Raw genomic sequence first — 8,141 nt, 5'->3', positions numbered from 1 at the left:
CCAGTTTTTTGTCTATGGCCCAGGAAAAGCTACCTTTAATTATATATTCATATTTGAATATGACTATACATTGTATGTAACTTTTTAGGATCATATTTTATTCTTTCATGTCATTTTTTATGTTGTTTTGTTTTTTGTTTATGCATGTCGTTTTAATAAAAATATTTGTTTATTATATATTTCTTTTAAATTTCATATTTGTTTGATTGAGAAGTAGAGTCCTCGTTTCGATGAATGTTGCAGGATAAACACTTCGGTCCTGAAATGTTGTTTTAAAATAATAAAACTAAGGTGTTCTTATGAGTTGAGATTTCTACATTTCAAACAAAATTTAATTTCCAGACCGAAGCAGTTAAATGCATCATTTATGATAACAAGAATTAAACTTCTATTTTTTAATGTACAGTAACAAAATAAGTTATATTTCCTCGTTTTATCATTATATCATGGAGTTTAAATGATGTAAAGTTCTTGAAAAAGCCCGCTTATCAATTGATTGGTTAACTGTATATAGTTTAACGTCGCATTCGAAAATTTTTACTCATATACACACGCCACCGTATGCCCTAGAAGGGCTTCATATAGACCTACATTCGGTACCCAGGGCCATTAAACAGCGAGGGTTCTTTATTGTGCCAATGCCTACCGTCACATTTGACCCTAAGTTTTTAAGGTCATAATAGAAAAAGGTAAACTATACACTTATTCCATTTTTTGACTGATCACAATTTTCAATAGTTTTAAAGACATTGGTAGAGTGTTGCAAATAGAATGAACAATATTTCTTTTTTAAAGGTAAAATCTTACAATATTTCAGAAAGCTTATGTACTGCTTGAGTATTTTTACGTTCCTTGATCGCCCGAAAATTAGAAGTTCCTGTATGTGCAACTACCAATAATTCAGCATATTACTATGTCTTTTTTGTAGATAACAAGTCTGAGAGATAAAGGAGAGAGAGAGAGAGAGAGAGAGAGAGAGAGAGAGAGAGAGAGAGAGAGAGAGAGCATGTTGAAATGTCACAATTCAGGATCTTTTGGTTTTCATACATTTATGTTTGCTGTGTTTTTTTTTTTCAAGTCGGCTGTGAGCTTGATTTGAATATCATTTTCGTGTGTACTCACGCGTAGAAATATGCACGGAGAAATTAATGTGCGCTAACGTGACGTCACAATGAGGCCAAACAGAGGTTTTAAAATCTAAAAAAAAAGATATAGGCCAGCGAGTGCTTTTAGACATGTAAAATGTAAGCATAAGGAATGTTTTTGTGGGTTATTGGTGTGCAAATCACACAAGACTTGAATGTAGGCATGTTTTTCAAGATACGCTAGTGATTTACACAAAGATAATTTTCACAAAACTTGAAAACAGTCATTACAAATACACCGCAATGACATACTGATATTTCATCAAACAAGCTTTCCCTTTAGGAATTGAATTTGGTTTTATCTTTTTCATTACTGTTTCGTGTAAGGTTAAGATCAAGTATATATAAATTGTATAAACTTGTCAATTTATTACAATTTAATGGGGTTTGTGTAAATGGATTGCGCTGTTGTGAGGTTTTCCCTGGTAGTAAAGGCGTTTCATTCCAATTAAAACCGCGCATTACAGATGTAAAAGGAATGAGGAACAAATAGACAAATCGACGTTCAATAATACTAACCCAACTTCGCTCTACATGTACGTATATGGTCCTATTGACTTAGATTTACCCTAATTGCAAAATACTTAGAATAAAGGTATATTATTTTGCCCATCGGCAGGACTTTCACTTGTGTTTAACGGGATGGTCAATGGAACGATATTCAACAAGGAGAACAATGTGGCTAGTCAGGCTATCATATTATTTTTGAAAGAGAAAAAAACTCGAAGGAAAACATAATGTGCTGATAAGTGTATACACGTAAATTATAAAATCAGATCATAGAAAAATCATTGTCACTTAATATTACAAAATCGTAGTCTTAAATTCCTCAATCATGAGGAAAAACAACTTGGACAATTGGAAAGTCGGTGAAAGGCAAAAGGAGATTCAGAATAATGACAGTTTATTACACAGTTTTAATACTAATTTATATATAATTAAACACAATCATTAGTTTTATTGAATTTCACAATGTGTGCAATCAGAGTAGTTTTAATTACGTGTAATTTTGCTTATTTACCAATTTGGAAATGTGACAGTTTTCGAGTTCCTTTTTTATTGAATATAGATTCTAAAGATCTTAACTGTAGTATAAAGTGCATAAAATGACCAATGCCGTACAGAAATTTCGAAAAAAGGGTCTTATGTACATGTTACATTTATAATTGAGCACCAATTCTAGAAAACAATCTATAAAAAAATAATGCTGCCAAGAGAAAATTCTAGAGAAAGCCTGTGCATGTATGGTTTATATAAATATTTTTCGTCTGCCTAGGAAATTTTGTTTGAAGGAAAATTTCATTATGTGGATCTTACATAGAAAAGGTTGCATTTAATACTAGTAAATAAATTTGCTCTTTAACTCGAATATTCTGTACAATTTAACATAAAAAGTTGTACTCGTCTTAAACTTCATCTTGAGAGCAAAAATTACCTAAATCTATTTTCTAATGAATAATAATTTAATCTGTTGTCTTTGATTATCATCACAAAATTGTTTGCTTGCCCTCTCCCGACCGACTGGTTATTTTTTTTAACCTCCAGAAAGCTATCATTGATGTACTTTGGATGATAATGAAATTTTCTGAAAAATACATTTTTCACACCTACCTACCAACCAAATATTTGAATACCGAGTCGGGAGAGGACAAGCAAGCATTTTTCTAAAGTTAGTCTTTCTCAATCTAGTTATTTTCATAAAAAGATTTGTAAAAAGCAATTCATTGTATATTACCATTTAACAAGGAAAATGACCTCGTTTCTGATTGTTATTTAAGGGGGATGTACAAGCCATATTGGATCTAGTCTGGTGTAAAATAAGAAATACCAAGAATGCACTTAATACTCTACTAAACTAGCCCAAAGTTACTCAAAGTGCTAATGCACTAATTACCTACTGTTCGAGACCAAAATCAGTTAATAATTAAGTTTATTTTGTTTTAATTAGGAGGAAATTAATCATGTTAGAACTGCGCAGCTACAGCATTCACGAGATGAAAAATGCATTGAATATAGTGTTAGTTCGATTCATTGATAATATGGCTACAACCATTTGTTTCGCTTTTTTCTTATCATTATCCATAATTCTTGAATATTTGATTTTTCATATGGGTGTCTTCCTGAGGCCATGTGTTTATTTCGTCCGCCATTCCTCTGTCACACAGTGTTCGAATAGCATTGGTTTTAGAATAAATGCGACCATAATAACATCAAGACAAGAAATTACTAAGTAATAAACATTATGTTATATTACTTACTACTTTTATTTGTTGCATTGCATCGTCTGATTAATTAAAAAAAAGCGATTTAAACCCTACTCCAGCAAATCGGGAAAAACTGTTCTGTTTACAGCTCGAGATTCCTCGATAATATCATTCCACTGAGCACGTGGTTGGCATGTGCATATATCTGCTGTGGATAGATGCGTTTATTATCATGATTATATTTAATTTTTCATGGAACAAGTCTTGATAATTTGTTGGTTTCTTTAAAACTCAAGAAAAAAGATAAAACATGTCCTAAACATATGTGATTACGGCGGGTCTTTTTTCTGTGGCGATAGAAGTTATTTTCAAATGGGGCACTGCAAGGAGGATGCTTAGCATTCAATTTGAAAATGTTAAACAATATGCGGTGCATGAAAAACAAATTGTAATTACATGTCTTGCATTCGAAAAGTTGGTACATGTGTCTATTTTGTTTAGCAGTTAGATAGAAAAAATAGGCAGTTATAGGATTTCCTTCAGGCACCTCACATAAATAGCTAGATTGTTTGCAATGAACCACACATTGTATGGAGTAATGTTTGGACATAAAAACGCATCATGTCTCATTATGTTGACAACATTGTAAGCTCTCGCTCATTGAACATACGAAGCTTGATAAAATATATTGAGTTGTTTCTTTGAAATTTAGAAGCAAGCACAATGTTTGCAAAGAAAGGTTAATTGCATATGCTATGTCTATCATCGCAAAAAAACAGTGAGAGGCTATAGTCCCCCCCCCCAAAAAAAAAAATCCTATGTTTGTTTTTCAAAATCGTGTACTAGCCTTATAAGACAATTTGTTATAAAAATATTTGGTTGCCCTCTCTCCCGATCTACTGCCTAGAAATGGCCCGACTCATTTTTTTTTTACATCCCATTACATGTTTTTTCTTCTTCCGTCAACGAATATGTTTAAAATTTTAGGAATTTTTTTCTCACCTATAAATACGGACCCAATAATTTTTCCCTGAATTGGGAGGATCACCAAACGTCATTTTAAAGATGGTATAAAATATTTATTAATGTTGATTTTTTTCTTTACTCTGTAAAATTGTAATTTTGACAAAAAGTTTTTTTATTCATTAAATCTCATAACCCACTCTGAATGAATTCATTCCTTTTCAAATGTTGCTCAGCTAAAATCAAAATTGTAAATGTTTATTTGACAGAGTATACGAGGGTATATCAAAAAGTAAACGATATATCTTAGGTATTTGATAGTTATATTATTGTTGAAATATTCAAGTATTTTTCAAAGTGTAAATTGGAGGTCTTTGATAGCATATTGCTTAATTAAAAACACATCCCTTTTCAAACTTGCTAATATATCACTGGGCAATATAACAAGTATCATATTTAAACCATCTACCTTCCTTCGCTAAAACGATCTATCCAATCATTGATTGAATTTGTAGGAAGCCATTTGTCTTAATAAACTATGAACAAATTCTTATGTGCTACTTCAAAGGCATTTTTAAGATATACTATAAATATTTTAGTCGTTTGTTAAACGAGTTCCACTGAGGCAACCATTTTTCGTCACAAGTACCTGCATAATGACGTCATTATGAGCAAAAATTTATTCAGCATATGCTATTTTATAGAACTTGTGTTTGGCTATGTGTGCATCAAATTTGTTTCTAATCTGAAATGTGGTTTTGTAGATATAGAGATAGATCGCGTACTTTGTGATCACCCCTCGTACTAGTAGGTACTAAATCAAGGTCATTCATATCGATTTTATGTGTTTAATTTCTTTGTGTTTCATTGGTGATAATAAAAATTTTGATATATATTATGTTATCTGTGGCAAACTTACAAACTCTTAATTCTTAACTTTGATGGTGCTCATTTTTCCTTACCTGGAATCAAAGAGTTTAAGATTTTTTTCTTTGATATCAATAAGTACATTATTTAACAACCGTTCTATAATAATACTAAATAAATTACTTCAAGCCATACTATAACACATTTCCTCTTTTAAAAGTGTTCATACTACTTGAAATATTTTGCAACTGTAATTCTCTTCTACATTTAAAGATCGTTATGTCCCTCCATTTTAAGAAGAGGTCTGGAAAACAAAATTATCTGCTAAAAATAGACCACGTGCTGCTATCCATGAACTACTTTCATGGTTCTTTACACTCTTTTTGAAGACAACGATACCTTGTTTTGAACTTAAAATTATCATTTAAAAGTGCAAAATTTAGACATTTTCTCAACAAATGGTTGTAGAGAGAACATTGATGCACATTTTGCATATTTTTTTGGATTTTTTAAGGCTCTGCTGAATTCTGTAGCTGCGCAGTTCTAAGGAGCATATCAAAAGCATTTTTCTGCAAAAGTATAGATTATATATGCACAACATGTATTCAGTTATGAATATTTATAGTATCTTTATCATAAGGACTTAAAATTTGATCAAAATATGATGTATTTTAGCCATTTGATTGAATGTTTACATTTTGTTCTCACAGCACTAAAGGTGGCCGTACATCCCCCTTAATGAAACATACAGATATTCCTGAAAAGATTTTAGAAGAAACTGGAAAAGATTTGTATTGTTTGAACAATTTTGCGAAAGAAAAATTGTGACGGTTAAAAGGATTTAAAAGAAGTGAAAAACCATAATAATGGCGATAAAAATAAAAAAATACAACGTTATTTTGATGGTTGTTGTTCACAATAGCTTTTTGATTTTGCATTTAATGAGTTAACTAAATCATAAAATTAAATGAAAATTGTCACTTATGTTTTTGGCTCGGATTAACAGCAAAACATTCGCGTTCTAACGCAAAAGTTACAAGTTTAGTTGCCTTATAATTATCGGGGTTTTTTATATAACGCGAAAAAATATATGTTGAAACCTACAAAAGATAAGCTCATTGGCATTGTTTTATTAAAGGAAAAAACATTCTTTGACTTTGATTTTTGACCCATAGATAAATACGAAATAAAAAAATAGCAATCGCTATGGGCTGTCAATGGACTATTTAATTCTTGTACTCTTATTACTATACAATTTTGAATAGTTAGGATAGGTCCTCAGTACCCCCTTGCTTGTTGTAAAAGGCGACTAAACGGGGCGGTCCTTCGAATGAGACCGTATAAACCGAGGCCCCGTGTCAAAGCAGGTATGGCACGATAAAGATCCCTCCCTGCTCAAAGGCCGAAAGTGCCGAGCATAGGCCTAAATTTGCAGCCCTTCACTTGCAATGGTGACGTCTCCATATCAGTGAAATATTCTGGAGAGGGACGTTAAACAATATACAATCATACAATACAATTCTCTTTGAAAAATAAATCCATATATAGATTTATACGAAGCGTTTTTTTTTCAAGAATTACATAGACAATAAAGAAATTAATTAATCATATTTTATCAATTTATAGATTTCTTATTTTATCTCACTCTTCCTATATTCATCAGGTAAATATATTTGTCCAGAGCAACAGTTTTACTGGGAAATGAATGGTGTCCAATCTTAATTGTATCCTTTATTTTATTGTAGTATATTAGAATTGATTATTTTTTATTTCTTTAATAAAATTCCAATTGTGAACGCAAGTCTTCCGTTTCCACTTCTCCTACATATATATGTACGAAATAGAATTCTCGAATGTGGACAATCTCCCCTTCTTTTTTAAAAACGATTTTACATGCCTGCACTAATCTGAAAAAATCTATATTTCTGGTCCTCAAGGAAATTAGTTTTACTTCCAGGTTTGACTAAAATGAGCATGGTCTGAGAAAATCATAATCTACATGTATTCAGGCTTTAATGGCTCGTACATATATTACGGGCTCTACATTCTGTACAGAGAGTTTTTGCAGACTTAAACAACTATTTCTGAAAAATTGTAATGTGTTGTACTTAGAAAGAGACTAATGGACATCCTGATAGTTTTTCAAATACTGTAAAAGTACCTTTTTTCCGCGTGGTATTAATTTACGCTGTGTACGCGGTCACAATTTTTCCGCGAAAATTTGTCCAAGCATACTCAATATAAATGTAGGGCATACCAGTAAAGTGATAGTCTAGGAAATCCGCGTAGTTTTCTGCACGCAGATCCAGCAGAAATCATTAACAGCACCATTGACAGCGTGCATGTATTTTTAGACACATTAAATTGGTATGTGTGCACAGGCTCAAGACACTGTAAAGCGTTCTGGGAGCCCATACGAGATATCTTCACAAAACGTACCAGTGACATTTCGTTCAAAATTTCACCTGCATTACTGTAAATCAATTTGTACATGCATACATTGATGGTTGAAGAAAGAGGCAATGTAGCAGTAATGTATACTTTTTTATGTAGCGTTAATGTAACGTTTTTTGTACATGTAGCGGTAATGACTACTTAGCGGTAATGAAAATTTCGAAAATGTAGATTAATGGAGTTTTATGAAAAGACTTACTTTTACAATCAACGACTGTTTTTTTTTACAATTTATACAGAGACAAACTCCAATCACTGAAATGTAAAAGTCAGCTGTGAAATGTTAAAGTAAGTCTCTTCATAAAACTCCACTGATACGCACCATTGTAAACATACACATTTTCAATTATAAATTGATAGACCAATACTCAAATAATTAACCTAATTATACATGTACATATTCACATAAATATTCTATCTAAATATTATATTTTTTTTTATCTCTATGAATCTTTAACCAAGTCATCTAAATTTTTAAGGTTTTAATGAAAATAATAAGTAAATTGAA

Source organism: Saccostrea cucullata, unplaced genomic scaffold, assembly GCF_032062105.1.
Source record: "Saccostrea cucullata isolate Sc308-1 unplaced genomic scaffold, CSIRO_AGI_Scuc_v1 ctg8474, whole genome shotgun sequence".
Lineage (NCBI taxonomy): Eukaryota > Metazoa > Mollusca > Bivalvia > Ostreida > Ostreidae > Saccostrea > Saccostrea cuccullata.
The sequence above is the reverse complement of the archived record's forward strand: the minus strand, read 5'-3'. Positions refer to the sequence as shown.